Here is a 10,624-nt window from a genome sequence, read left to right as displayed (position 1 = left end):
GTGGGATCCAGTGCGACTAAAACTTGAAAGCCAGTTGTCTCACTGATTAACTGAGTGGCTTTATGTACGTCACCAGGTATCATATTTCTTTTGCCTCTGTGTTCATATTGCGTGTGAAGATATGGTGATGGTGTGTTTTTATGTATACCAAGCATTTCAACATGTGTGAGGGTCATAACTTCTGGGACTACCCTTCCCAGGTAACACAAACCTTCGGAGAGCCATTTATACGCTTTTCAGATGAAATATACACTATCAGGGAGAACATACGGAATGGTATGCATCATTATCATTAAGCACATTTCCCTTGCAAACAATCCTATTTCTGGGTCTTCCATCTGGTACATGCAAGTTTCTGGCTGTATTATTTTAGCACAATAACCATTTGGCACCTTACCAATAATTTCTTTGGTGGAACTCAATGTATACCGATGCCTAAAATGTTTCCCACCAGACTTAATGGAGCGTAACAGATCATGGTTTATTTATTTATTTATTAACAGTTATTTATATAGCGCACACATTTTCCGCAGCACTTTACAGAGAGAATATTTGGCCATTCACATCAGTCCCTGCCCCAGTGGAGCTTACAATCTATATTCCCTATCACATGCACACACATACACACACAGGTTAATTTTTGTGGGGAACCAATTAACCTACTAGTATATTTTTGGAGTGTGGGAGGAAACCGGAGTACCTGGAGGAAACCCACGCAAGCACAGGGAGAATATACAAACTCCACACAGTTAGGGCCAAGGTGGGAATTGAACCCATGACCTCATTGCTGTGAGGCAGTAACGCTAACCATTACACCGTCTCATTATCAGCTCTTTGTGAGAAGGTCATCGTCTGATTATTCCCCGTCACTTCCCAACTCCCGGGTTTATTGGGGTTGGTTATGTTTAAGCACAAAAGTGATCTATCTGCTTGGAATTGATGGAGTTTCAAATGAGGTGGTCTGGATGAGAGAAATTTTCCATCCAAGGTTTTCCCTTTTTGTAATTCTAAAATTTCCGTGGTATTTAGTGGAAATGGCACCAACCCTACGTTATGCTGTCCCTGTGGCACATGTGAACACACCCAGCAATCATTTTGATTGAACACTTTGCCTACCATGCTATGATAATCCTCTAAACGATACCCACCCCAGTACGGATTATATTTAGGTTGCCACCGTTGGATACAGTTCTCAACTAGGGACCCACAAAGCTCACAAATACAGGAATCTTCAGACGATAAACCTCCACACCTACCCGAGTATCCGGAATGACAGCTCTCTTAACAATAACAGTACTAAGATTGGTCAGACACTCCCCTGATTGGCATTGCACTCCTCCTGACTCCACTCCATCAGCACTGCCATCAGCTCCCATTTCCTCGATCGTTCTCCCATCACAGAAACTGGATATTCCCGAACCGACCAAGATGGTGAACACTCTAAAAGAGAATATGAAAATGAACACAGCAAGCCCGTCCATTGTCACAACAAAACCTGCAAGTTTCTTTTAGTTCAGGTATCTCACTACAACCTTGTCAATCCTCCCGGAACAAGCTCGCGAGCGACAGGTCCACACTATCAGCCTTGTCTTCGACTTGTTTCTCCACTGGTTGATTTACCTTTTTGCAGTGAGTGGAATGGACCCAGGTATTTCTCTCGGCCACCTTCAAAGATGTAGTACTCGTCAACAGCACCTGGTACGGACCTTCCCACCTATCAGTCAAACAACCTGAACGCAAGAAACTTCTGATCATTACATATTCTCCTGGTTCAACATCATGACAGTTAGTTTCAGGCATATCATTAGACAACAATTTCAGTTTCTGCTGCTGTTGCTTTAACTGCTTACTCATTGATATAAGATACTTTACAGTTACCTCGTTGTTACCCTTCAGGTCTTCCTGTGGACTTATAATCAAATGAGGTTGTCTACCGAACAATATTTCAAATGGGGACAGATTCAGAGGAGGTCTAGGAGTGGTTCTTATGCTATGTAGGACTAAAGGTGACGCTTCTGGCCAGCCTAGTCCAGTCTCTGCCATGATTTTACTTAACTTATTTTTAATAGTCCCGTTCATCCTCTCTACCTTGGCACTGGCTTGCGGTCGGTAGGGGGTATGAAGTCGGCTATTAATACCCATCAGCTTACACATATTTTGAAAAACATCACCTGTGAAATGAGTACCCCTATCACTCTCGATGATTTTAGGAATACCGTACCTGCATACAAATTCCTGAACTATTTTCTTGGCAGTAAACGCAGCAGTATTAGTGGCCGCTGGGTAGGCCTCAACCCAGTTAGAAAATACGTCTGTGCACACTAATACATACTTAAGGTTCCTGCAGGGTGGTAATTGGATGAAATCAATTTGTATCACCTGGAAAGGTCCATCAGTCGGTGGAATGTGGGACGGTTCGGTAGGGATTGCTTTCCCTATGTTCTTTCTCAAGCAGGTCAGACAGGACATTGCTATCTTTTCTGCTTGTGAAGAAAAACCTGGTGCGCACCAGTATGCCCTCACCAACTTGCACATACACTGTTTACCCAGATGAGTCAGGCCGTGTGGTGCCTCAGCCAGGCTGGGGTAATATGCCTTGGGGGCTACTGGCTTACCATGTCCGTCCCTCCAGAGCCCAGAGGACTCTTGCCCACAACCCTTGGACTTCCAAATGGATTTTTCCTGAATTGAACACAAATTTTGCATCAATTAATTTCAGCATATAAATTGTTTGGAATGACATAATTGTTTCAGTTGGAGAAAACATTTTTAACCTTGCTGCCCATTTTGCAGCTTCATCAGCCCTCTTGTTGCCTAGTGACATAAGGTCATCCTCACATGTATGGGCTTTGCATTTAATTACTGCCACCGCTTTGGGCAGTTGGATTGCTTCTAAAAGATGTTTTATGTGTCGGGAATGTGCAACTGGTGTGCCTGCTGCTGTCATAAAATTTCTCAGACACCATAGAGCCCCGAAATCGTGCACCACCCGAACGCATACCTCGAGTCAGTGTAAATGTTAGCAGATTTGCCTGCTGCCAGTTCACACGCTCTAGTTAGTGCTACTAACTGTGCCACCTGGGCTGAGTGAGGAGGACCAAGAGGTTTAGCTTCTATGATGTCTGTGTCATTTACAACAGCATAACCTGTACATAATTCACCTGTGTCTGTTTGTCTATGACAACTCCCATCCGTATAAAAGGTCACATCCACATTCTCTAAAGGTGTGTCGTGTATGTCAGGTCTAGCAGTAAAGGTCTTATTCAGATATGTCATACAATCGTGCGTATCATTATGTCTGCCGAACTCACCTCCCGCCAGCAACTCCTCTCCTTCCACCCTTTGTACATCATGTTGTACATATGGTAGGTATGTTGCTGGATTCAGCGTACTGCAACGTTTAACAGTAATATTTGCAGGAGCGATTAGAGCTAGTTCCCATTTGGTGAACCTAGCCGAGGAGACGTGTCTGGTTTGAGCTGAGTTCAACAGAGCAGATACAGCATGGGGAGTGTAGACAATCATATCATGGCCCAATACTACGTCCTCACTTTTACTTATGGGGATATCCAGGTCTTCCCTGATGTGGGGTCCCTACTCTTTTTACTGTACAGTTTCTACTTAAGTGTCCTGGTTGTTTACAGTTAAAACATGTTCGTGTATCGGGTGAAGACATGTGGTGTGATATGTGGTGTGATATGGTTTGCGCAGAGGGTAAAGGTGGTGGATATGGGTAAGGATAGGGAGGGTAAAGGTATTGTGGGGGATAAGAAGTTGGTGGGTAGTATGGGACCTGTGGTTGCATCGGGTTAGTGGGATAGAGTTGTGTTTGTTGTTGCGTGGGGTTAGAGAGAGCACATACTCAGAAGTGAGTGTGTGCAAGTGCAAGTGTGTCTGTTGGCTGTGATGTTACCGTCATTCCCTCCAGAGCTTGTATACTGACAGCCATTAGTTTTTCGCTCTGGGCTTCTCTCTTCTTGGAGATGTTTTTATCATGTTCGATGGCGGTTTCTATGAGGGTATCTATTGTGAGTCCCCGCCAGCCAGGCTGTGGTCTGAACCCGTGTTTTTAAACTCTCTTTCAGACCGTCCACAAGTACCGTGACTGTCATTCCCCGGTGGTGAGTGCTATCTTTAATATCCTCTATCCCAGTGTACTGGGTGATAGCCTGCAGAGCCCAATCGCAATAATCTTCTGCAGTTTCACTCTCCTTCTGCTTAATGGTGAAAATTTTGTTCCAGTTAACTACTACTGGAAAATATATACCCAATTGAGTTACAATGCGGGAAATGTTACCTTGGTTTACTTGGTCTTTTAAGGGAACGTCACCATCCAATACACAATCCGTGATAAATTTTGTCACGTCGGTATTGCGTGGTAGACAGGCCCTTAACACCACACGCCAATCTTTATTAGTGGGTTCATGTGAACTACCCAAATTTCTCAAAAATCTTTGACATTTGACTAATTCCTTTTTGGGATCGGGGAAATCATTTATGATGGAATTTAGTTCTGCTCTTGTCCAAGGACAATGCATGACTACTTCCCTCGTGGGCACTATACCGTTTGCATCTGTATTTCAATTTTGAACAGTTATTGTCCGAATGGGATGCAGACCGGTAGCACTGCTACCTTTGACCTGATTACCTGGCTGGGGGTTTAGTCTGCTGCTGCTACGTATGGTATGAACAACTTCCTCTACGGGTGCAGAGGGCATTAACACTTCCCTTGCTGTTACCGATGGAGATGGTGGCACCACTCGTGATTGTGGTGATGCAGCATCTATCATCTGCACAGCATGGGAAATGGCAGACATTACAATAAGCTCATCATCCACATTATGAACATTTTCTTTATAGTTGCTTAAGAGAGGGTACAAGTTGCTTGTTACATTTTTATGGGAAAATGGGTATTTTTGGTAACTGTGTTTGCACCTCCATCCACATAAGGTGGGGGAGGTGAGCGTGAACTGCTGGCAATACTCTCCACGACGCTATCTTGCCGCACGGACGCGCCATTTTGCAATTCAGCATCACGGATGTATTTTCTGGTAATGTGCTCGTGATGCTAGTTTGCGTCGTTTGCACATTTTTAAGCCACGCATCCCCCTCATGCTGCCACAGTTTTAAACATTCAAAATATTTAACCTTTTTTTCTCTCGGGAGCGCATCAGACTGATGTGATCCCGGACATTATCTAACACATTATTATCAAAACTACCAATTCTGGGAAACGGTCTAACACTCTTTATCGTCATTTTAAACCATACATCACAATACCTTATCGCATAAGTACCGTACTTAGTATGCATAATACGACGAGCCGATCCGATCGGCGCTTCCATTAGCAGCACATCATTGTCTAACATCTCTACTGTTTGCGCATTCTGAGACAACTCCTACGCTTTTCAATAAAGATTTAAACTGGTGAAAGACAATCAAGATACTTTCATTACCTGTGCACGATTTAAGTCGGCAGCGCCCACACACCTGGATAAGATTTGAAAAAGGCAACTTCCACACCCAGATAAGATTTAGTAAGGCAACTTCCACACCTATGAAAGTTTATACGTCGGCCACTTCCACGCACCTCTCTACAACAAAGACAACATGTACACCTGCTACTGTGTATAGAACGGTAAAGCTGCTTACCGAGTGACTAGCACTTAGCCCTTGAAGGTCATACGGTACCTTTAACTGTAGGGAAAAAGTTACCCCTACCAACAAAACACTCACTGTTACACACTTTTTCCTGCGCAGAAAAATACACGTTAACCCAGATATTGGTAATAATTGAAAAATGTAAACCTCAACGGCTTTATCCAAAACACGTGGCAGCACAACCGGAAGTACGTATACGCTATTGTACAACCAGTCGCATACACAATAATGCGACTAGCACACAACCGTATGACAACCTTTAGCTGCGTACACAAAAGCGCGTCTTTGCTGTGCACAAACCTGCGACTTAGCCGCGTACTCAGTACTGCGGCACCCCTTTAAACGTAAGGTTCTATCAACAGAGGAAAACAAACTTTTTCCTCTCTTGTCCCTGGATTCTAGTCCGCTTCCTTGATTCACACGGAGACGGATAGCGATCTTTCAGCACAAAGCGGTTGCAGGCAAACCCTGCATGTGGCCACTCCACCCTTTGCTGAAATATCGATAGCCGTATGTACCGTGTGAGCAGGTGTGACTTCACTACGAGCCCCCAACTAACGATACTGGATCAGAACCTCTATATACCCCTGCCTGTACTTTCTAAAATCCTACCTATAAACCTATAAGAATGACGCTAATTTGCGTACGCAGTCATACAGTAAATAAAGACTTAGACTTGGAATCTGTGGTTCCAAAGCACAAGTATTATTCAAGTAAAAGTTCAGACAGTTACACGCAATTGATCCAGACACAATTTAGGCGCAAAAGGAATTATACAGACCCAAGTACAGCATACATACGCAGCGCTTCCGGACCCGAAGATAGGCATCAGCAAGAGACCGACCCCTCGTCATTCAGCATTCAGCATGAAGACTAAGAACCCAGCATTTGAGCACACATTTTCATACCCCCCCCCCCAGAATAGACAGGACAATACAGAAGTTTATTGCTGATGTCATTGGTTCCCAGGGGAGAAGCATCTGTTACAGAGCATTTAATAGGCTGGTTCAAATAGACTCTCCCTGCCTCTAACAGCTGGGGGTCTTTCCCTTCCCCCCGCCCCTGTAACATCCTAACAGTTGTTCATGAAATATACATTTTGTTGCTTGTAGTCTCTGCAGTCCATAAGTTGAGAATGCATGATGCGATCTTCACACAGATAGTACCAGAATTATGTTGAAAGAGTACGCATCAGTACGACACCAAACACAACTTTCCTACTATATATAAAACCTTAATTATCATATATCTTTATTTCTCAGCATTTAAACTAACTGAACCAACTTAAATCATATACTTTAAAAGCTTATTAAACCTTATGTGTGAATATGTAATGTGTGAGTATTCGGGTTTGATATAAGGACGCTAGTTAACTTGGGGCAGATGCGTGCGCATAAAGCTAATAAAACAGCGGTTTCATACAAAGTCCTATGCATTAGCTAATATGTGACTAGTTAACAGCGCAATTGTGCGTATTAATGTGTGTATGAGAAATGGTGAAAGATGCAATCGCATGGTGCTAATAGTATTATCGCCACATGTACTAAAATGTGAGTTTATCTAAAATGGCGCTTAGGCGGCCATTCGCAAAATGGCGTCTTGCGATCTCATTTTCAAGATGGCGTCTTGCGGCCAGTCGCAAGATGGCGTCGCCACGATTACATTTTAAACTGAACTGGTCTCAGCCAATTATTCAGCTTCAACAGTTGCTATGGGCAACCTCTCCACGCTTTCACTGCTGGACCCATAAACCCCTTAATATTTGTCACCATGTCAGTGGCGTATATACCTATTGGCCAGGATGGCACTTGCCAGTGGCGCCGGCCGGTGGGGGGCCCCCCACCGGCCGGCGCCCCTGGCAAGTGCCACCCGCAGCTAGAACACCCCCCTCCAGATGAGTCCATTTTTTTTTTTTTCTTTAGATGTAGACAGCTGTGTCTTTTGATTTGCTATAAAAATTATTAGAATAATACAATTATAATTTATAAACATCTTATTTGTTATTGCAATCCTTTTTCATAGTTAACACTCACCAGCTTTGTGGAGCTCCCTGGAACTGCAGGGAGACGAGCGGTGAAGCAGAAACAGCTAAGCCTCACTTGTATATAGTCAGACACTGCTTGCAGAGCTGGGGACGGTGCCACACTACGGGTTTTAAGCTGCACAGTAAGAGAGCTAATAGAGGCATTCCTCTGGATATGGGGGGGGTGCCTTGAGCACTGATGGATACCTTGGATGTCATGTGACCAGGAAGTGCACTGCAGTGTTTAGAGATCAGAGCTCAGTCAGGAGAAGCAACAGAAGACACAGTGATGCAGGTAGGAGAATCAATGGACACTGAAGCTTAGTGTAGTGAATAGAGAGTTACAGTGAAAAGGGGGTGAAACAGACTCTAGCACTCAGACCCTTCTCCATGTGTGCCTCCCCAGCCATTGATCTCACCGCACGTCACTGCTCTAGACCACGCATTCGCAGGATCCCCGGTACAAGAGTGAAGAGACCACTAATGCAGTCAGTCACTTCACTCTCGAGAGATTGCAGGGAGGGGCTCTATCGGAACCCCTGACCCTGCGGGTGCATTTTGTTGAATCCCAGCACTATGATCGCATCCTGCAATGCAATTATGGGTGCTTATATCGCCAATTAATAAATGGGGCCCTATATATTGTATCTTTACATGCTTTAAAATCTGTTTAAATGTTGATATTGTGATACCCTGCCTTGTCATGTTCCCCTAAGCGATTGAGACCCATGCTTACACCAAGGTGTGCCTTTTACACACAACCCCACTTCCCATTACCAGCACCAAAGGCCACACGGCCAAGCCACCTATTGGCCTTACTACACACCCCTTCTGGCTGTACACCATTTCCACCGTCCTTTACCTACTACAGGTATAGCTCAACATTCCAACAACCCCAACCACAATTTGTAGATCTGTGAAAAAACATGAAGGGTTACATCTATCTCTAGTACATATCTATACTGTTCTTTGTGGCTTTTAATATAATTCACACCGTGTGAACCTCACAGAAAAGAGATTTAATTTGTTTGGTGATGTAGTTTTTATCAGTCTAGGTGAGTCTGTTCTATCCAAGTGATTATATTAGGGAACAAAGCCCTCACATTGTCTGATAATATATTAAGAGCAGGATTATATACTGATTTATATTAGTAAATGAAGGTACTCTGTGACTGATGCACAGCATTGTCCTGAGGAAAGAATTGGAACCCTATGGAAAATACTTGCAGATTCCCTGTTACACTGCAGATGTGGCTGCAGGGACTAAAGTGGTTTTAAATGTCATGTTTCCCAAATATTTTTTTATTAATATCACACAGCCGGATCAGAGGCAGCCTGCAGCCACATTCAGGAGCATGATCTGCAATAGCCTTATCCATTGTAGAGCTATGACGTATCTTTACTGGAGGATGGGCTAAATTCTAATTACAGGAAAAGCTGAAATAGCTGACAGTACTCTGATGTGTTAGTGCTAGGTGGCTTCAGGCTTTTCTTGAAGCTAAAGGAAGTTTAAAACCTGTTACAGTGATGGCATTTATTCATTTATATTATGCTTAAAAGGGGTGATTGAATTCTATGATCAACTTCAGAAAGGACGATGCAACCACCCAATCCATCAAAAGATTATTTGCCAATACACACTATATCATCCTCCAATACAGTATATTGTACAAGGTGTGGCTATTAAATAACAAGACCGTGCTTGTAAAAAATAAACCATTCTGCATGAGCTAAAAGGGAGTGAGGGAACATTGACCTTGGACTATTCCAAAACGGTTTGGTAGTTTCACCCCTCTCGCACAGATATTTTGCTGTCACATAGCGTTCGAAGAAGTTGTGTTTTTCCCATGTGCCATTAAAATGTTTAGTTCAAATGTAGAGCAACGTGTTAACTTAGAATTTTTAGTTAGAAGAAAACGCCCACAGAATCTTCCCATGTGCTAACAGAGGCTTACAGGGCAGATTGTATGTCACGTGCACGTGTGTTTGAGTGGCACAAAAGACTTAGTGACGGTTGTGAGGATGTTGAAGATGATGAATGTCCCAGAAGGCCTTGCAGATCAAAAACAAATGAAAATGTGGGGAAAAAAAAAAAAAGAGAAAATTGTTGGAAGTGACAGTCGTCTCAGCATCCGAATAATTAATCAACATTAATACAAAAGTGTTCTAGCAAATTTTTGCAGGGAAAGGATCAGAAGAGGCCAGAGTTGTGGAAAAATGGTTTCATTCTCCATCAGAACGAACGCAGGACGAACGCACCAGCCCACACACCCCTTCTCGCTCAGCCCACACAGCTGTTTTTGGCTGAGGAACAGATTGCAGAGCTAGAACACCCTCCATACTCGCCAGACCAAGCACCGTGTGACTTCTTTTTGTTTTTCTAAAGTCAAATCTGCATCAGTTACTGAGGTAAAGAAGAAAACGATGGAGCTGTTGAGGCAGCTGACAGATAATGAGCTACAGCACAGCTATGACCAATGGAAAATAAGAATGCAGCCATGTGTGAATGTAGAATGGGCACAATTCAATTCAGCGCGATATAAATAGCGCCGGGAGATAGCTCCCGCAGCTATTCAATTAATTGCGCTGTTAGGTCGGGGAAGGCTCGTTATCACGCCTTAAACAGGGTTTTTAGGCGCGATAACGGGCATTCCCCGACCTAACTTCCCGGCGCGAGGCTGTTTTCCCAGCGCTATGGGCAGAAAACAGCCTCGCGCCGGGACTTTTGTTGGATTTCTTCTCATATCCCTGGAGGGATGAGAGAAGAAATCATTAGTCGGACTTGTCAGCGCAGTGTATTGAATAGCTCCGGGAGCTCACTCCCGGAGCTATTTACATCGCGCTGAATAGAATCGAGCCCAATGGGAGCACATAGAAGGGGAATGGAGTTAAAATGCAATTATACATAAATTATAGCATCAGTTATTTAATAACCACACC

This window comes from Taudactylus pleione, unplaced genomic scaffold (assembly GCF_031769625.1).
Source record: "Taudactylus pleione unplaced genomic scaffold, aTauple2 ptg001208l, whole genome shotgun sequence".
Taxonomy (NCBI): Eukaryota; Metazoa; Chordata; class Amphibia; order Anura; family Myobatrachidae; genus Taudactylus; species Taudactylus pleione.
This window is presented reverse-complemented; position numbering follows the sequence as displayed.